The 21,866-nt window shown below is 39.8% G+C and overlaps 1 protein-coding gene across 1 annotated transcript in view; it reads left to right on the forward strand.

The window, feature by feature from the left end:
• The window catches only part of Gpr158 (G protein-coupled receptor 158), a 366,630-nt gene that overhangs the window by 54,694 nt on the left and 290,070 nt on the right, over positions 1-21,866 (forward strand). The gene's annotated exons all lie outside the window — the stretch shown is intronic.

The following is a 21,866-nucleotide window of genomic DNA, read 5'->3' on the forward strand; positions in this document are numbered from 1 at the left end:
TTATCTATTCATCTCCCAACTCCCTAATGGAGTTTCCCGATTTATCCATTTCCCCCTCAGACCACTCATACCTTGCTATTCTCCTCTCCATTGCTCCTCCACTCCTGCCACGGTCCCTTTTTACTTTTCTGTTCTCTGTAGTTACTCCAGGATATGTACTCACATCTGAAGATTTGGGCTAGGAGCCTCAGATAAGAGAGAACATGTGACATTTGTCTTTCTTATAGTTCTCCATGAAGCAGTGTGGGAGGCCATCTTCCACCTTTTGAAAGGGTTCCTATGAGAAGAAGAGAGGGATAAGGAACTTTAAGATAGAAAGATAGCAAAGAAGAGAAAGACAGAAACACAGGAAAACTTTGGGAGGACCTGGATCAAAACCCAATGGCCCCTTCTGACTCTTCAAAAGGGCTTTTTATAACAATGCCAAGTGGCAGGGCAAAAGACCTCCCCCGTTGCTAGATCAAAGCATACCGCACAGGGTCTACCCTTCCAAACACCTGGTAACCATGCCCATGTTCAAATCATCCCCTTATGCAGCCCTGCTGGTTAGGGCAAGCTCAGATTCTCGGACCCTGAGTAAGTTCTCACTAGGAAACCTCTGTGGGTTTCTACAAAGCAGTTACTACAGTCAAGAAAGGAATTTGTCTATCATGTAACATGTCTATTCCCTGCCTCCACCTTTCTTTTTCTTTTGAGCAGAGCACCTAAAATCTATGCTCTCAGCCAGCCTGGGCTCTATCGACGCTCTCAGCCTGCCTGGGCGCCATCGATGCTCTCAGCCTGCCTGGGCTCCATCGATGCTCTCAGTCAGCCTGGGCTCCATGTATGCTCTCAGCCTGCCTGGGCTCTGTCTGTGCTCTCAGCCTGACTGGGCTCCATCGATGCTCTCAGCCTGCCTGGGCTCTTGTAGTATTTTTTGCATTTACTCTCATTCTTCTCTAATTCATCACCTGCACTGCCGAGTTTAGGAAATTTTTGTATAAAGATTATATCATATTGATTTTTTTATTGCGACAGTATGGCTTATTACAGTTTAAAGTGCTTGCTTATATTCAAACTGCTCATATTTCTTAACCTCTCTGAGGTTCACTTTCCTGTAAGTGTGGATAATTCTGTAATCCATGCTTTGCATGGAATGTTTCCTACACATGTTAGTTCTTTTCCATAGTGCGTAGTAAGCTTGAAAATACCCTTTACTTGTAATTGTTGATATGTGTTGGTCTTCTGTGCTGGACTTTAAGTTTCATGAGGTCCTACTACATTCGTATTTTCCATAGCTGTATTTCAAGTACCCTAAAAATGTATATAATTAGGATGCACAACATGATTTTCTAAATCTATATTTTATCCCATTCTGTAATACCTGGCCACTTGTTTCCCACAGTTCTCCCATGTGATTTCATGGTTCTGTCCATTTATTTGTTCATGCCCTTTCTTTAGAATAGCACACTGCTTCCCACTTTAACTACCTGATGGATTCTAGTTTAGTCTTTGAGTTCTAGGATGATGCCTGTAGGATTTCATAGAATGTTTTTCCTACTTTGGTGTGGCACTATCATATGTTATTAACAAATATGTTTATTTAATTGTTATTAATTATAGTAACTACATTTATTATAGTCTTCTTTTTCATTTTGTCATCAAGATGTGTATAGGCATACATAGAGATGTACAGACACATGTCCTTCATAATGATACGTAGAAAACATATCATTATTCCAGGAATCGATTACATTATGTTTCAGTTTAGAATTTTGTTCAGTTGTGGGTATAAGAAAACCTTTAGCCCATGCTGTGACCTAGTCATAGTTCTCATTAGTAAGACTGACCTTATGGTTTAAATTTATGTATAATATCAGGGCTGGAGAGATGGATCAAAGGTTAAGAGTTCTTGGTGTTCATTAAGAGAAACAGGGGTTGGTTCCCAGCACCAATGTTGGGTGGGTCACAGTCACCTGTAACTCCAGCCACAGGGGATCTGACTCCATTTCCTGGCCTTCATGGGTGCCCACATGCATGTGCACATACACTCCAAAATAAAAATTTATGTGTAAGACCAGATTCATATAATCAAACATCTTTTCTTCCTACTGGTTTCATTATTACCTCACACTCATAAGAAAGATTTAGATGAGTTACATTTTAGTTTTAAGGTGCTCTCATCCTTGTTTAAGAGTGGAAAATTCCAACTACAGCCTGGTTCCTTACAAAATTCTTCCTACTATCTGAATATTTAGTTTCTAGATCTACTTTATTTTGCTTTATGTTTTACTTCATTTAAGTTACAAAGCAGTTGTAATTAAAAATGAATAGTTTAATTAAAATTAATGACTATAATTCTTTTAGTGAGCATCTATTGTCATACCTGCTATAATCAACTGCTGTTATTTGTATCATCAAATGAAAAATTTGCATATACCATGAAGACTTAGTTATTCACTTCAGTTTCTCTTGTTTTTTGTTAGTGAGAGATGTGTTTTTAAAGAAGACTACAAAGACTTTAGAGTAGGTGGCTTTACAAATTGAGTAGTGATTATTCTCAGTTCTCCATTGTTGAATGTTTCTGTCACTTATGTAGATTTGAAAGAATGAACCAACACATGATAATTTTAAAAAACGACATCTTGTTCTTTGGCATATAAATAGTGAGCTTTACAAAAACTGTTCAGCTAAATTCACATAAATCTTCCTCCACAATCAAACGACCAAATTAAAAATTAGGTTACATTCTTTTTTTTTTTTGTAGTTCACATAAAGTGTAATTGGATAAAAGCTATCTTTAATTTCCAGCTCTCACAATTCCTTTTCCTCTTCCTGTCTTACTTCCTTTCTCTTCTTTCTCCTTCCTTTCTCACTTATTGTTTTGACTTTTTTCTCCCCCTTTCCTTGTATTTTTTTGTCTTTCATTTTTTTCTCCCCTGTCTCCCAGAAAGAGACAACTAGACATTCTATGTTCCAGTAAGTCCTAGACCAAGAAATAGCACAATTTGAACACAATTTTAGGACTCTGAAGCATTCTTAATGCATGTACATGTGTGCTAAGTGTGTGTGTGTGTGTGTGTGTGTGTGTGTGTGTGTGTGTGTGTGTGTATACCTGTGGAGTTTTGCACGCTGTCTTTCTCTACTGCTTTCTACATTATTGTATTGAGACAGAGTCTGTCACTGAACCTGGAGCTTCCTGATTTCTCTGGACTGATTAGTCAGGGAGCCCCTGGGATTCACCTATCTCTGTTCCTGTAGTATTGGGATTAAAGATGTGTTCATGTTTCATGGCTTTGCAGCAAACACTTTACCCATCATATATCTTTTTAGCATGATTACAGACTTCTAAGAGCAAATTATGTTCTTCATACGTCAATGGGTAAAAGCAACACTTAATGAAGAAATTCATATATTTCATGTATCACCAGTCACAAGAATTCTCTATATATATTTGAAGAGACATGGGTGGTCAAGGAACATTAATAGTGTAGCTTTAATTATTTCTTGGTGTGGTTTCTTGAAAATTTTGAGTTATTTATGATAGTTAAGTAACTCCTCAGATTCATGAGCTTTCAAAAAGCTGGGGATTTTACTTTCTAGCCCATCTAATTCTGCTTTTAAGAAAGAACACACAGGGCTGGAGAGAAGGCTCAGTGGTTAAGAGCATATGCTGCTCTTGCAGAGGACCAGAATTTGGATCTCAGTCAGATCAGGCAGCTCACAACTGCCTATAATTCCAGCTTGAGGGGACCCAGCTTCAGGTCTATGTAGGTACTACATATACACTCACACAATGACACATGCATACAAATAATTAAAAGTAAAAGTAAGTCTTAAAAAAGCAAGCATTTAAGATCTCAGTCAGTTAAACCAAACCAAGCTGGTTTAGAAAGGAGGGTTTCTTTTCATGGAAGTCACAGCTTGGCCATTGCAGAGGCTCATTCTTAGTCCTAGCAATGCCTGAGAACATAGTCATGTTAGTGTTTCTTCTTCTGAACTCCGAGACTCAAATCTATCCTGTTCAGTTGCCTGACACATTGACTAGAAAGCATATTATAAGCATTGGGAATAGATTTTGGACATGTTTTTCCAGTACAGCTAATTGTTTAAAATACACTTTTTAATCCATGGATTCATTTGTCACACCACCCCCACTTTTTAGAAAAACCATTTATCAATAATAATATTCACAAGCATGTGTTCAGGTCTGTTTATTTCTAACTAGTATTGTGTTGACTAGCTGTGATTGTACCCTTTATATTTTACAATAGTTTGTGACTAGTTCTTCTTCAGTCTCCCTCTACAGTTTCTATACACACTTAGGAGCTAAAACAATGTGTCTGTTGTTTCTTCTTGTTGTTGGTCATAGTCATGGCCTTCCCTTTGGATGTGGTTTTGTTGGTTCACTTTTGACCATAATTGATGGAAGTTCCCTGGAGAGGGATTGTGGAGGGTTAGCTTCCACTGTTTTTTTTTTTTTTTTGTGCATAAGAACACTACTGACCTGGGATGCAAGCAGCCACCTTTGAGCATCTCTGATCAACTCAATTCTCAGGATCTTCTGTCTCCATGAGGATGGCCAGTCTTCATTTCATGACCACTGGAATATATACCCTTGGGGAGCTTTGACTTTTAGGCTGTTCATTGCTGTGTTGCTGGATTGGTTTAGGCTGTCCATTGCTGTGTGTCTGGATTGGTTTTGCATGTATAATTTCTCAGGCCCTATTTCCTTCTTGACTTTTAAAAAAATAACTATTTTTTTAAAGAAATGTTTTAACACATTGAATCTAATTAGTGCTACCCATATGTGCATAGATATAGGATCCTATACTGGGGGACAGGAATCTACCAGTGTCCACACACCTAAAGAAAAGCAACTCTTTCTCACCCAGCAACCATCAACTGCCAGTGACACTTTAGCTAAAGGTGGTGCCTCTGTAGGCCCCTTCTGCTCCATCCTGGAACGTTTAACTGGCTTGATCTTGTACAAGTCTTATGCAGGCTACCACAGCTGTTACGAGTTCATGTGTACACCAGTCATGTCAGGTCCAAGGACAGTATTTTAGAGCATTTCCCCCCTATTATCTGGCTCCTACATTATTCCTTCCCCTCTTTTCGGTATTGCCTGAGCCTTGCAGGGCAGCTGGGTTAATGTAGATGTTCCCACTGTGGCTGAGCATGTATAGTTGCTTATTCTGAGCACTTTGGACAGTAATGACTCTGCCTACCACATTAACCATTGCCTACCCCAATATGAAGCATCCCTGACCTCCTCCTTTTCTTATTAAAAATGGATGTTGAGGATCTTTTGTAGACTGGACACATCCCAGGGATTGCATACATGCTAGTGTATCCAGTTCTGGCATGGGGGTATCCTTGAGCTTAGACTATTAACTAAATAAGTAGCATATTCTATTCACTTTTCTTCACTGTAAAATATCTGTGACAATGAACTTGCAAGAAGAAAAGGTTTATCTGTGCATTGCTCAGAGGTTCCAGTCACAGCTGAATGCACTCACTGATTTTTGTCTTTCGTACGTGGGGGAAGCACACAGAAAGCAAACCATTCACATCATGGTTAGGAAGCAAAAAGGAGGTGGAGAAGAGGCCAGCACCCTCATCCCCTAGAAGAATGCATCCCAGTGAGATTCTCCTGGGCCCCACCTCCTAAAGGAGCCACCATCTCCCAGAGCTGTCCCGGTGATCAGACCTGTGACACATGGGCCTTTGGAGGCCACTCAAGGTCCAAACTGTCCCACTAAGATTATTATTAATTTTAGGGATCAGACTATTTAGAAGCATGAGAGATCATCCTTGCTTTTTATTTAGATAGACTGGGAAACTAACCCTTGTACATGCTAGGCAAACATTCTGCCTCTGAGCCATACCACTGGTCCTACTCACTGTTCTCATACCATCAGTATTTTCCTTTGATTTAATAAATCCTTAGGTACAACTCACTGCAAGGAAGTACCTCTTAAGATACTAATTATTAGTATTAGGTACACAATCTGTTGCTTATGTGTTACATTATATAAATCTCTTCTGAAGGGTTGAAAAGCAGAAGGATGAGTTGAAATCATTTGAGAAGACAGGTCTTAGGATGATAACTATGATCATATGGTCTGTAGGCTGGTATCTGGATTCAAAGTCTGGTTTTACCACTCATTCATTTCATGTCTTAGGCACTGTTCTTATGCTGTGAGGAGATATCATGACCAAGGCAACTCTTAGAAAGCATTTAACTGGAGGCTTGCTTACAGTTTCAGAGGATTAGTCCATCATCACCATGGTGGGGAGCAGACAGGTGTGGTGCTAAAGCAGTAGCTGAGAGCTTTATATCCTGATCCATAGGTAGCAGATAGAGAGAGGGCCTGGTGTGGGCTTCTGAAACCTCAGAGCCCACTCCCAGTGACATATCTCCTCCAACAAGGCCACGCCTCCTGATCCTTCCCAAATAGATCCACCAACTGGGGACTAAGCATTCAAACACATGAGCCCATAGGGGCCATTCTCATTCAAACCGCTATACTGTGGAACTACAGGAAAGCCATTTAATATTTCTTGTTTGGTCCATTCTCTTTTGTTAATAAAAGGCAACAGTGTTTGTTTCATACTGTTATTAAGAAGATTATGTCTAAGGGTAGATGCTTCTATCTTTCCCACACTTGAGTCTGCTTCTTTAAGTTTAAAATGAATTAATGAAATTATCAGGTGCTCTATGGACTTGTGTGGACAGTGACTGTCTGATGTTTGAGCTGTCACAGGAATAAAATGTCCTTTACTGTAGAAGGCTCTATCAGATCTCTTGTCCTATTGACATGTACAATCTGTCTGGCTCTGGTTTTAGCTATATGAGCTACTATGTTAAATAAAACAAGGTCAGTCACTTAAAAACGTAATAAAGAACAGCTGGATCGGGTATGGTAGTGCATGCCTTTAATCCTAGCACTCAAGCAGGAGTGAGCTCTGTGAGTTGGAGGCCAGCCTGGTCTACATAGAGAGAGCACCAGGACTTCTAGAACTACATAGAGAAACCCTGTCTCAAAAGAAAAAAAAAAACCTTTGATATATCTTAGGTTTGATTGGCACCAACATCTATGAACATCAGCTCAGCAGCATAAATACCAGTAACTGTAGAGATTTTTTAAAAAAGTAACTATGATATGCCATCCATGTGTTCAAGGTTTATATTTCTAGTAGAAAGATAGAACATGTATTTTCATACTGTCAGAAAAAAAGCAACAGCTGTCCTACTGTGTATTCCCAGGGCACTGATCAATTTTTTTCACACAGTGGGTGAAGTTATTGACAGGGTAACACATGTTCTAGTCTAGGTTATTTTGCTCATTACATCATAAGCTCCAGGGAAGTACTCCCAGAGTTCAGAGAGGAAAGAGGCCACTTGTGACTAAAGTGATTAGCAGAGGCCTTGGCTTTATACCTTCAAGAACAAGAAGACTAACTAGAAGACCTGTAAGAGCTTTAGTCTTTTCTGTTGCTATGGCAAATTAGCAGAGGCTGAGAAATTTATATGGGAAAGAGAATTATTTAGCACATGTTTCTGGAAATCTAAGAATATGGCACTGCGTGTTTTCAGATTGTGATAGAGGCTGTGTGATGCCCCGTGCATTAGGGGAAAGAGGAAGAAAGATGAGCATGGAAGAGAAGACAGGGTGAGATGGGAAGCCAGACTGTGAGTTGAGGAGGCTTACTTTGTAATAACTCATGCTTGAAGTAACTAACCCACTCTTACAGGAACTACGGTAATCCATTAGTACATACCGTGCCTATGTGTTGTCTGTCGAAAGAGCAGAAATTTATGCCATACACTTTCTAATGGATTCTTGTGCGATATGTGAGTTTTAATTTCAAATACATTTATCAGAATTTAGCAACATGAATTAATCAATCATTACTATCTACTAACTGGGAGTAGAATTACCATTCAGAAGACATTTCTTAAAATTCTTTACCTCTTAGCCAAGATTTACTTACAAGGAGATGCTGTCAGATTTGGATGAGCTTTCTAAATGTTTAGTTCACCTGTCATTGCTTGCTGAGAGTTTGAATCATTAGGCATCTTTCCTTAAAATGGATTCCTTTTGTTAGTAGGAGGGTGGGCAAAATGAAAAATTCTGAAAACATTGGGTTCTGACTACTTTTGGTGTTGAGCACATGTCTGGAGTTTTTGCTTCTCTTTTGTTCAGTGTCAATTTCTGCTTTTATATTGCAAAAAGTAACAACCCTTTTAAGCTTTTTAATATCTTGTTATGTGGTTTGCTAGAGTTTAGTAAACTTTGGATGTGGCACAAATGAAATATTAGGTATTAAGTTAGTTGCTAGATGTTTCACATATGATCTCCTCCTATATCTAGAACCATGGGGCCAGACATTCCAATGGTGTTGTGTTTACTATGTACCTAAATAAATAGTTGACCATATCCTTTAGCATGTTCTTAACAAATAGTGTTTGAGGGGTAAATGTGTGGCTAGAATGGATGAAATGTTTATCTAAATAAAACATGACAATTTTATGAGAAAAGTAGCAACTTTAAGGACTTTTCAATCACCAGATGGATGTGTAGAACTGGAGAGAATTTCTTCCCAAAGGAGGCAGCAGCTGTTAATAGCATAAAACAACCTACATTATACTTAGGGTAGTTAACCCACAGATGCACGGATATTGGCAGCGGACCTGAGAATCTTCATTTCATTAAATAGCATCAGAGACTAGATGGAAGGCACCAGATGCTGACCAAAATAAAATGTCAAAACCTGGCCAGTAGGAAAGCTGTCCTAAAATTTCCCTCCAAATATATGACCACTAATTAGAATAAGAGATTTATAAGATAGGTGTCTGAAACAGAAAAGTAGGAATGAATTTAAGTAAACAGTGATTGAATCTGTCCTGCAAAGGTTGCAAGTGAGATCTGTCCATGTATCCTTGCTTCTCTTTAGTGCACGGACAGGGAATGAGATGTGAGGATATTAGTGCTAAGGAGGGAATCAGCTCTTATCAGAGCTGTCAGGGAGACCCTGACACTGACCTGTGAGTAAATCTTTGCCCAAACTTCCTTCATCAGATCATGTTTTTCTTCATTTGACTCAAGAACATTTTAGACTTATTGTGGATTTTCTCATACTTAAAACCAAGAAATTCATGCAGGAAAATTTTCTGGTTTCTCTTAACCCTATAGTTCTTTGCATGAACTTTATCTTTCTCTCTTTTAAACATCTTTGTTGATGACATTTGAATTAGGGGTCTTAGTGCTCTATACAGAGAATCTCAGGGAAGATACACTGTGTGCTTATTCTGAAGGCCCCACCTAGTAGATTAATATTTCCCAGAGATTAGGTTCCTATCTAACTTCTTGCTTACTGGATGCCCAGTTTCTTGTTACATCTGAGGGTATGACTGGAATTCACAGGCCTGGAACATGGCTGGTCTCAGGCCATAGTTTGCAAAGTGGAGATTAAGATGGAAGACAGACAGGAAACCCTGGGTTTTACTGATGCTGGCTCGTCATTGTGAGTCTCGTGCAGTCTTGTCATCACAGTCTTTCATGCTGTCTGCACTGAGCTGATCCAGCTGAGCTAATGCCTCTCCTCAGTCTTCTCAAGCTCTTTCCATGGTTAACTTTTCATGAAATCCACATCTCTTTTCCTTAGCTTTGTTAGTACTTGTTGTGTTTACCCTGCCTAGAGTGTTATTTCACACTTATTAAATCCCAATTCACAACCTGTCACCTCAATAATCAATAAGAACAAGCAATATTCTCCTCCAAAATGGTGGGCCTGGGCTCTATAAGAAAGGCAGCTGAACATGAGCCTGGGAGCAACTTGATTTCCCCTTTTAGGTGTATCCTGCTTCCAAATTATTGTGTATTTCAAAGCGGATCTCAAGTGAATCTTTTGAAGACTTCCAAATTGCCTATGGCTCATGTGAAGCTCATAGCAAAGAGACAAAGTTAGTTGAATACTGTGACCCCATGTCCCTCTCTACTTGTCTTCTATTAATTCCTCCAAACTAGCTCATATGTTACCTGCTCAGGGAAGACCCTCTTTGATTTTAAAGAGTGGTCCTGTTCTTATAAATTACTATTATAGTAAGTGTGTTTCCATAGCATAATTGTATTTAACTTGACAATCCCTCTTTTATATCATATTCTTCTACCTAGACTCTGCTGCTTTTCATGAATAGGTTTCTGGTGCCAGCCACAGACATAGTGTATGATACAAGATGGGTAGTCAGTAAGCTGGTTGTTTAGTGGAAGTTTGAAATTGTATATCCTTCACCTCCAGTAAGATTAAGTTGCTTAAGTGTTTACCTTGTATGTTCTTCCTTCCTGTAGCACAGAGGATTTTATTTATGAAGTATAGCAGTCATATTTCCTGTTTCTATGTTGCTCTCTCCAAGTAAGGTTGGAAGAAATGTCATAAGACATTAGAGGACATTTGATGGTCAGAAAAATTTATATACTTTGGGGGAAACTAATTTTTCTGTCCCAACTCCCAACAACATTGGCCTTGCTCAATCAGCACTTAGAAGAGAAAGCATCTTTTCTATATTCAAAATCAGAACTATTCCATAGTTTAATCTGGGTTTGAAAAATAGAGGTAAATAGCACCTTTGTCTAGCTCCTAATTCAAAGGTTCTGGTAGATTCTCTGTTATTTGTACTCTATCGCTCTCACATTTGGTAGTTATTTCTTCTTCATGCAGATTCCTCAGTGATTTCCTGGGAATCTGAACCAATTTCCAAGTAACACTAGAGTCCTGCCATGGCAGGAAGTATTGAGTGTCCTAGGTGTATGGAACTTATAACTCTACATACTTGTAGCTGAGTGAAATTTATGTTCCAGAGGGTGCTAGCCAGCAAGATCGGCAGATCATATGGAAGTCCGGAGGAACCGAGGAACATCCACTGTTGAGTATTCCTGCGTTTTCTGTCTTCATCATCTCCTAGAGTCCAAAGTGAAGAACTGAGAGCTCTGAGTACCTGTTCAGCACCTCATGTTCAGCCTAGTCCTCAACTCTGAGACAGTGAGAGATGCTTAACGACTAGGATGCTGTAGAAAAATGTTGGAGGGTCATGGATAAAAATGACCACAGTAGAAGAGTCAGCACCATCGGGTCCCTACCGCTTCATACTCTGGGTGTCTTTTATTCTTGAAGTGAATTTCTTGCCATTTCTTCTTCTATAATTCCTGCTTTATTTAACCAGAGAAACATGGTTCTTTTGGGGCTTTCTCTGGGAACTCGATGGTGTAAAGTTCCATTAATGGTGTAAAGCTATAAAACAGTATTATATATTTATAGCTCAGCAAAGCTATAAAACAACGTTCTATTCAATAGTGCCCTGACACTATCTTAGTCACTATTTCAGAGTTCTTCTTAGTCTCAAGTTAGACTTTTAGGTTTGTCAGCTACACATAGAAAATATAGTAATGTCCTTAAAAGCTCCTTTGTCTACTGAAGTACTTAAAAGGAACCCCAGTTGAATTATATTAAGTGAAGGAGGAGCCTCAAGGGGGAAATCAGTGCACTGGAAAAGGGAGTCAGTGCACTAGAAGGAGTCAGTGCACTGGAAGAGGGAGTCAGTGCACTGGAAGAGGGAGTCAGTGTACAGTGAAAGAGGAGTCAGTGCACTGGAAGAGGGGTCAGTGCACTGGAAGAGGGGGTCAGTGCACTGGAAGAGAGAGTCAGTGCACTGGAAGAGGGAGTCAGTATACTGGAAGAGGGGATCAGTGCACTGGAAGAGGTGGTCAGTGCACTGGAAGAGGGGTCAGTGCACTGGAAGAGGGGGTCAGTGCACTGGAAGAGGGGGTCAGTGCACTGGAAGAGGGAGTCAGTGCACTGAAAGAGGGGATCAGTGCACTGGAAGAGGGGGTCAGTGCACTGGAAGAGGGAGTCAGTGCACTAGAAGAGGGAGTCAGTACACTGGAAGAGGGAGTCAGTGGAGGGTCAGAACACTGGAAGAGGCAGTCAGTGCACTAGAAGAACAAAGTCAGTGCACTAGAAGAGGAAGTCAGTACAGTGAAAGAGGGAGTCTGTGCACTGGAAGAGGGAGTCAGTGCACTGGAAGAGGGGGTCAGTGCACTGGAAGAGGGAGTCAGTGCACTGGAAGAGGGAGTCAGTGCACTGGAAGAGGGAGTCAGTGGAGGGTCAGAACACTGGAAGAGGCAGTCAGTGCACTAGAAGAACAAAGTCAGTGCACTAGAAGAGGAAGTCAGTACAGTGAAAGAGGGAGTCTGTGCACTGGAAGAGGGAGTCAGTGCACTGATTAACAAAGAACAGTCCCCCACATTAAAGGGATCATCATAGGTCAGGTCTTTGAGGGTAGCCCTGAGTCAGGCTATGTCTTCTGATGAGTGAACCTTAAGAGTTAGTCATAGAATCACAGGATATGACTATTTCTTTCTATTATCATCTAAAGTGCAGTGTTCACTGAAGAGGCAGATTAATTAAAACCCCTCATAAATAGTAACTTAGGAACATTGATGTATTTTTGGACTACAGCCCACTCTTGAAAGTAAATTCTGGCTCCTTTGTATGTGTGTGTTGGAGGTGTAAGACTGATTCTCAACCTTTGTTTGTGACTTTGAAAGTCTCCAAAGTTGTGGGATACTTCTTTTCTTTTTCTTTATTAAATTTTAAAAATGTGCTTACTAACCCCCTTCCATCAGCATTTTAGGGAATAGAATAGGTGTAGTTTGATAATAGTCAATGCAGAGTTCTCTCTCTGACTATCTCTCTGAAATACTGTAAGTAATATTTCCAACATAATCAGCAGGGATTACTTTTATAATTTTGTGGAGAACACTGTCCTTCAAGATCATTTCACTTTTAAGAAAGAAAGATAACAATTATTTTTCATTTTATAAGAGTCCAACAAAAATAATCCATTATTGTCTCTTGGCTTATGCTTTTACTCTTACTTTTTACCTCATTTAATTTTGAAAATTATTTTTATAAATAGCCAATTAGAACTTCAGACAGAGGCATTACCAACTAAAGAAATAACCATTAAAGCTTTCATATTTACTGTCAGTTCAATTCAACAAACATGTTAAAGACTATAAGTGAATGTTATGGGGTACAGAAAGCAAAAAACATGGAACCTGCCTTTAGGTTTGGCATTTTCTTGTGGGTGAGGCTAAGGAGTGTGTATGGAGCAAACAATGCTTGGGCAATCAGTAGTCAATAAAGAAACTTCTAAATATTGGGAGACCAGGCTTTCACAACAACTAATATTGACTCCTCAAGAAATATAAGATTATTTTCATAAGCTAAGTGTCTGCTCTATGCGATGAATTGATGAATGGGTATTTTTGGATGTAGCACTTTAAGAAATATGTGACATTTTCTTTGCTTTTCATTACACTTGAATTACAGATGCTTGGTACTAAGTATTAAGGAGTGGTCTCTGAGGAACTGGGGGCTCTGAAATCTTCCTTTTGATGCTTCACATGGTTTTTGGTCATATTTGAAGGTCTTGGGAATGTAACATCATGAACAGAGAAGATCCATTTCTTTTCCCAGGATTCACTCTTGCACTGGCCATTCTCCTCTTGTGAAGCTTGTCACAACTTTGCTGTCAAGATGACAGCTTGGTTTTTGGTGATTTAAAATTTCATTTTTATTTTATGTGCATGGGTGTTTTGCCTGCATGTGTGTCTATGTACCACTTGTGTGCCTGGTGCCTGCAGATGCCAGAAGAGTGTGCCATGTCTCCTCGAATTGGAGTTACAGAAGGTTTTGAGCCACCATATAGATGCTGGTAACAAACCTGGGTCCCCTGGAAAAGCAGCAAGTTCACTGAGACAACTCTCCAGCCTTTGGTTTTTGTTGATTTTAAAAACAGTGTAATATGTTACTAGAGTTTCCATCAGCATTATATATATCACCTAAGAATTATACTGAAGACCTCTGAGCCTGGGTCTTAGTCTTATATCAAATCATTTTTTAATAACTTGTAATGAATTTCATTCTTAGATAAAATTTGATTTCTTCTTTAGGACGGAGGATTCTTCTTTGATCCAGTCACTTATTAGTGCTAATACTGAACAGTCTTATGATGCTGCTTTAGAAAGCTATGAGATCACACACAGGTTTATAGAAGCTTTAAGTGGAATTCTGCAGCTGGGATTCATCTTCAAATTGAAGAAGAATGGAAAGAAGCCAAGTGTCTGGGCAATGCTACCCAGAATCTTCTGTACAGGTGGAATACAACATAGAAACCATGTTTATTTTCAGAAGCATACTGTGGATAAGATATTGGTAAAACATGAGAAAGCATCTCAGCAAATGATGCTTTCTAAACACCTGAGCCACAGGAACCATGCAGTTCTCTGATAATTTTCTGGAATGTTCCTGCAGTTAATGCCATAGAAGATGGCTCTGACTTGTTGATGGTATAACTATTTGAAAAAGGTTTCCCTTTGAAAAAAATTATGAAATTTGCTGATTTTTTTTTCCAGTAGCAAATAAATACTTTTCATCAATTTAGTAGCCATGAAACTTATATATCAGGGTGATAAATTATAGGAGCCATAGAAAAGACTAGGTATTTATAAACTGAATTGTTTAACTTCTCCCTTTTGAGAGGATAATGTGTATATAATGTGAATTGAAGAGGTTTGGCTACTGTGGTGATTTGAAAGAAAATGGCCCCCGTAGGTAGTGGCACTATTAGGAGGTGTGGCTTTGTTGAGTAGATGTGGTCTCGTTGGAGGAATTGTGTTACTGTAGAGGTGGATTCTGAGGTCTCATATGTGTTCAGCCATGCCCAGTGAGACAGTTCACTTTCTGTTGCCTTTGGATCAAGATGTAAGGACTCTCAACTCCAGCTCCATGTCTGCCTGCATGCTGCCTTACTTCCCTCCGTGATGATAATGGACTAATCTCTGAACTGTAAGTGAACCACCACAACTAAATGCTTTCCTCTATCAGAGTTGCCCCAGTCATGGTTTCTCTTAACAGCACTAGAAACCCTAGCTAAGACAGAAGTTGATACCAAGAGTGGGGTATTGCTGTGATAGGCCTGATCATGCTTTTTTTTTTTTTTTTAAAGGAATATGGACCGTGGGACAGGGGCTAGGAGTGATTTGAACTATGGAGGGCTAGATCAAGAGGTTTCAGAGGAGAAGAATGTTAGCATGTAGCCTAGAGACTGGTCTTGTGATATTTTGGTGAAGAATGTGGCTGCTTTTTGTTCTTGTCTGAAAAGCCTGACTTAGGCTAAAGTGAAGAATTTTGGATTAATTCCATTGGCAGAGGAAATCTCATAACAGCCTAGTATAAACTCTGTCGTGTGGTTATGAGTGGTAACACTAATGAAGATTTATAATGAAAAGGAGCAAGCTGAGCAAGGAGATAAACAGATTAAGGAATGGAATAAAGGGAATGGTGACCTCAGCAAGATCCCAACCAGCTAAATTTCCAACTTGTGAAAATGAATTAAAGAAAAGCTTAGAGCTGGGTGTGGTGGTACATGCCTTTAGTCCAATCACTTGGAAGGCAGAGGATGGTGGGTCTCTGAGTTTGAGACCAGCCTGGTCTACAGAGCAAGTTCCAGAATAGCCAAGCGTAGGCAGTGAAGGTAACTATCAAAATCAGAAAGCTGGTGAAGATATAATTGAACGATCTCTGGGTTCAAGGCCAGCCTGGTCTACAGATCCAGTTTCAGAACAGCCAAGCTTAGGCAGTGAAGGAAACCATCAAAACCAGAAAGTTGGTGAAGATATAATTGAATAGGGGGCCTATGTTCCAGTCCTAGTAAGTAGCAGAATTTGGCAGCTTCGGCCATATGGTTCTGGAGTTAAGGATAGAAGAAAGAGGCTATTGAATTTGCCTCCACAACTAAGGAAAGTTGCTGACCCCGGGCATGTATCAGGGGTGGGTGTCCCTGAATGGAAACCTAGAGAGGTCATTGAATAAAGCCTGGATTGCCTAGGAGACCTCAATATGTTGGAGATGCCAGAGCCATGGAATACCTGCTGAGGAAAGCTGCTAACAGAGAGTGGAACTATTCCAAGAGAAAGGAGTGTGTTGCAGTCAACAAAGCTGAAAGGAGTTGTAGACCTGGAGAATGTTTTGACCTCAGATGTGAAGATGCAGAGTTTGGAGTTTGCCCACTGGTTTCAGTCTTGCTTTGGTCTAGTATTTCCTTGCTATTGCTTGGAATGTTAATGTATATCCTGTGCCATTATATGTTAGAAGTATGTGATCTGCTTTTTGATTTTGATTTTGCAGGTGATTACAGTTAACAGATTACATGAATCTCAGAAGAGACTTTAGACTTTTAAATAACATTGAGACTGTTATAGACTATGGGGACTTTTGAAGTTGGACTGAATGCATTTTTGCATTATGATATGGCTACAAGCCTTTGGGGGCTAGGGAGTGGAATGTGATGGTTTGCAAAAAAAAATAGTCCCCAAAGGAGGTATGGCCTTGTTGGAGTAGGTGTGGTCTTGTTGGAGGAATTGTGTCATTGTGGAGGCAGCCTTTGAAGTCCCATATATGCCCAAGCCATGCTTATTCCTATTGCCTTTGGATCAAGATGTAAGGACTCTTAGCTCCAGTACCATGTCTGCCTACATGCTGCCTTGCTTCCCTCTGAACTATAATGGACTACACCTCTGAACTATAAGCAAACTGCCATAATTAAATGCTTTCCTTTATAAGAGTTGCCACGGTCATGGTGTCTCTTATAGTCTCTTATAAGCAATTCTAACTAAGACAACTACTATCTGGTACTCACTTGTCATTGAGGAGAACTCTTGTGGGCTAGGATCTAAGAACAACATGGGGAGAGTTATATAAGTTTATTCAGTTACCTGCATTTGGAATTTTGGTTCTTTGTTGTGGTATTTATGTAAAATCCTATCCATGAATTTCAGGGCTGTCCATGTAAGTTAGGTTTTTGAACTAGTTAGTTGTTTGAATAGTTGGTTCCTACTGAAACATCTATTAACTCTATGGACTACTATATGACCCAGCTCTGCCACTCCTTGGTAGATAGCTGAAGATCTCTAACTCCACATACCACAAAGACTCATACACTTCCATGTTTACTGTTGCACCATTAGCAATGATTAAGAGATGTCCATCAACAGATGAATGGATATAGAAAATGTGGTAAATATGCACAATGGCATTTTAATAAAGAAAAATGAAATCATGACATATGGAGGACAATTGGTGATCATATCTTAATCAAAATATGACACAGAAAGACAAATGTTGAATGTTGTCTTTCATATGTGGAAACTAGATTTAATTTTTTTTTTGGTGTGTGATGAAAATAGAAAGGAGCCTGTGGGAAAGGAAGAGTATACCTTAAATGAGTGTGGAGGAGTGGGTCCTAGAATGCATGAGACATAAAAGCAGAAGGGAGAACTACTTGAGGAGAAAATAGGGACCAGCAACAGAGAAATGGAGAATGGAGGAGGTAGTGGGGTTAGGTAGGAACAAGAATAAAGTTTAATGACATGAATGCATGACAAAGACTTATGATTTTGAATGCTAACTTAAAATTAGTAAAGATATATATAAATAGATGGATAGTTCAACTGACTGACAAAGAAAATGTTCTTCCTGTTCTGGGCTGTGCAGGGAGACTATCTCAAAAAGCAATTGAACAACAACAACAACAAAAACCCAAAGTTTTTTTCCTTAGGATAAGACAGGGCAAAGTAATTTACAAACCTTGTAAATACTCTAAAATGGGCTTCTAAATAAATATGAAGTCTAACGTAGACTGTCCTCAAGGCAAAGCCTCTTGCCGCCCATCAGAAGCATCAGTTCTGTTAGTTCAGGGCATGAAAAATTGTGGTTTAACTATTTTAAAAAATGGTAAAGATTTAAATGTTTCCAGAGTCATTGATCCAGAAAGTCCTGAAAAGTTCATGAATGAGGGAATCATTAAGTTTTAAAGTAATTTACTTAGAAGTGAAGTAATAAATTCTTGCAACAATGTTTTTACTACAATCAATTTGATATGAGAAAATGAGGAAAAGTTAAAGACCTAGATCAAGCATCCATTGCTATTTTTGTTGGCAAGCAGCAGACTGTATGTTTGATTGGAGCCTGAACTTGTGTTTTGAAAAAAACTTAGACTAATGTGTTTGCTTACTGATCATTTTGAGAAATGTTAGCAAATTAACTTGTCCCACTGAAATTAAAGTAGAAAATCTTTGGTGTAGTCCTTTGGATTTGATAACTTCCTAGAAATTCTTGCTGCAGGTTTTTAATGACATCAAATGTTCTCTGGCTCTGGACTCCCTGCTGTTTCTGGATGCTATTTTCACCATTCACTTCAGTTATGTTAATGACTCATGTCTCCTTTCTGTTTCTTTCTTCCCTTCCCCACTGTCTCTCTATGCAAAGAGCTCTTTTACCGAGGCAGCAACACTGACCGCTCCAAATCCCTCAGTGGGCATCGGCATCTGAGTTTTTATTTTTCTCTCACATTCTCTTCAGCTTTCGGTAACTCTATTCAGCTCTGTCCATCAAATTATGAGGCACTTTGCTGGGTAACAGGGTCAGAATGGGTTGTCTTAGTTTTTAAAGGCAATGAATTATTAGTTTTCTTATGTTGTACAATGAAATATCACAGTTAACAGTCAAAACAATAATTTATTACCTTATAGTTTCTTAAATCAGAAGCCCAGGGAGAGGTGGCCCAACTGGTCGTTTGTCTCAGGGAATCTTAAGATTTCAGCAAGGGCTGTTGGCTGTATCAAGGTTGGGTCCCTTCCCAAGCCTGTACAGGTCAGAGCAGAAATCACTGTCTTGTGTCTGAGGACTAAAACTCCTGGTTTGCTGCCTGTCAGTCATGCCCTGCTGTTTATTTCTCCCACAACCTAGAGTCTTGTCTCTCTAATGCTAGCAGGAGATCCCTTTTCCCATTTGAAAGACTTTTCAGTGCCATCTTAAAACACATCCAGAGTAATCTCCCTTGTTACTTGAATTCAACCCATTTGAGATTAGTTATAAAATTCCTTCACCTTTACCATGTGTGGTGGTTTGAAAGAAAATGGCCCCCAAGCCGGGTGGTGGTGGCTCATGCCTTTAATCTCAGCACTGGGGAGGCAGAGGCAGGTGGATCTCCGTGAGTTCGAGGCCAGTCTGGGCCACAGAGTGAGTTCCAGGAAAGACTCCAAAGTGACACAGAGAAACCCTGTCTCAAAAAAAAAAAAAAAAAACCCAAAAAAAGAAAAGAAAAATGAAAATGGCCCCCAAAGGGAGTGGCAGTATTAGGAGGTGTGGCTTTGTTGGAGTAGATGTGGCCTTGTTGGAGGAAGTGTGTCATTGTGAGGGCAGGCTGTGGGGTCTTATATGCTCAAGATATGCCCAGTGTCTTAGATCACTTCCTGTTGCCTGTGAGCCAAGATATAAGAACTCTCAACTCTTTCTTTAGCACCATGTCTGTCTGCATGCTGCCATGCTTCCCTCCATGATGATAATGGACTAAACTTTGAAACTAAAAGCAGCTACCACAATTAAATGTTTTCTTTATAGGAGTTGCCATGGTCATGGTGTCTCTTCACAGCAATAGAAACTCTAAGATAATATTAAATGAGAGTGAAATCTATCACAGTCACTGTCCTGTCATATTTAAGGGAACCCCTGGAAAGAGATAGGGAGAAATCTTGAGGGGAAACTGAGAGTTCTGCCTTTTACATGCAATGTCTCTATGGGTACGTTTCTCTATTGGCTCAGAGTCGAGGTGCAGGTGCATCAGTGGGCAGGGACTCACAGTTTTGTGCCTCCGTAGGTGTGATAGAACCGTGGCTGCCATCTGCCTTCATTACCCTGTACTGCTCACAGTACCTTAGTAATTACTTTATACTTAAAAGAAAAGAAGTTTCTGTTTGACAACAAAATAGACACTCAGAGATTTCTTTAATTACTATCAAAACCTGAAAATATTTAGACAAAGAGACATGCATTTTTTTAAAGGTAACTTCCAAGAATCTGGAATTCTGTATAACTTAACATGTTTTCCTATGCAAGAATCTGAGTTTTAGAAACAGTGTGCTTCAGCTGTTGGTCCCCCTGGTTGTTCTGTCTCATGTCCCCATTAAACTCACAGAGACTCTTGGCAAGCCCAGGGATAAAACCAAGCTGCAAGCAAAGTGACTGTATCAATAATTTCAAAATTGAAATCCAAAACAGCCTTCCAACACAATAAACAGAATAGGCTGAAGTTGACAAGGTAAGTTTGGATAGAGATAACTAATCCTGCTTGCTGTTTTTCCTCCCCTGTGAAAGAAGCCTTATATAAGGCACAAGTTGGTGTCTTGGTGGCCCAGCCTACCTGCTAAGGACTGCTGAAAAGCATTATATGTGTTGAATAGCACTGAGTCCTGTGTGAGTCAGCAGTGGGATGGAGCTGCCAGCCAAAGCTCTTGGGCTACTTTGAAGTGAGGCGGCAGTGACACTGCCCCATTTCATAGTCACCTAAATAAGCCAACGGCATCTGGTGCCTTTCCCCTCTGTACTTAACCCAAAACAATTTCTCAAAGTTTGAAGACATTTTTGGATACCTATTTATGCACCCCTATTTTGCCTGTTTTACTTATTAAATATAAACAATTCCATATGTATGTCATTAATTTGTGCCAGCGTTTATCTTGAATGGCTACAGTTTACAAGTTGTATCTGTCAATTTTTGCAAGGGCATATCTACTTTCGTGACAGATCTTTAAAAGCGATTATGCATTTACTCATTGGTATTTGATGTGTGCATGTGCCACAGTGCATACATGGGTGTCACAGCAACTCGTGGGAATTTGTTCTTTCTTTCCATCGTGTGGAACCTCAGGATCGAACTCTGATGTCAGAATTGGCAGGTTCCTTTCTTTGAGGAGTCATCACTCTGCCCCCTGTGTGACTAGTCTTACTTTTCAATTTCTTGGCTTTGGTTCAAGCTTCTGAATTCTTTCACAAGGGTTAAAGAATGTAAAGATGAAAAATTCCCCCACACCCTTGCACCTGTCCCTCTCCTCACCACACCCATGCACCTGTCCCTCTCCTCACCACACCCTTCCATCTGTCTCTCCCATTTTGATACCCTTCCACCCAGCCATCTCTCGATTCTTTGGGATCATAATGTCCCACTGAAGTAGCAATCCAGTCTTCCCAGCTGACTCCAAGGGTATACACTGAAGAAATAAAAATTATATACTAGTCTAAAACTAAACTTCTGACATAGTTTAATTACCAGAGTATGTTATGCCCAGAGCCCGATGGAAAAGCTTAGGCTATTTAAGATAAAAGACATTAAGCAGAGGAACAAGCATCAGATGCTGCTGGTTGAGGATGCTGCACCATCCATACAATGAAGCATGTAGTCACTTGTTCATGCATTTGACATGCACTCAATATAGACTTCAACTGCATCATCTGCACTGCAGCAATTCCTGTGGCTACTCAAGGTTAACTGCAAGAATGCTACAGTGCAGCTGATGCCAGTGAGTCAGAGCCCTCATAGTCTGCAAGTCTGTCTGCTGAAAGGTCTCCTTTCTTTCTCTCCAAGCACACACACACACATACACACACACACACACACACACACACACACACACACACACACACACAGAGAGAGAGAGAGAGAGAGAGAGAGAGAGAGAGAGAGAGAGAGAGAGAGAGAGAGAGAGGCTCATAATGTACAAAACAGTGGAAATAAGAAACACACCTAATAGTAAAATGAAAACTTGTATAAATACCGTTCAGCTTCTAACAGATGTCTCCAGACTCTGGTAGAGTTCTCTGCAACACTGTGGTCCTGCTCCTCCCCCACAACAGAACTGAATTTTGTGAAAGAGCTCTTTTGCATTTAAATACTATTTTTTTTGCCTTTCATTATAGTT

The sequence above is a fragment of the Peromyscus californicus genome, unplaced genomic scaffold (assembly GCF_007827085.1).
Source record: "Peromyscus californicus insignis strain IS unplaced genomic scaffold, ASM782708v3 Scaffold_8__1_contigs__length_139910024, whole genome shotgun sequence".
NCBI classification, from domain to species: domain Eukaryota; kingdom Metazoa; phylum Chordata; class Mammalia; order Rodentia; family Cricetidae; genus Peromyscus; species Peromyscus californicus.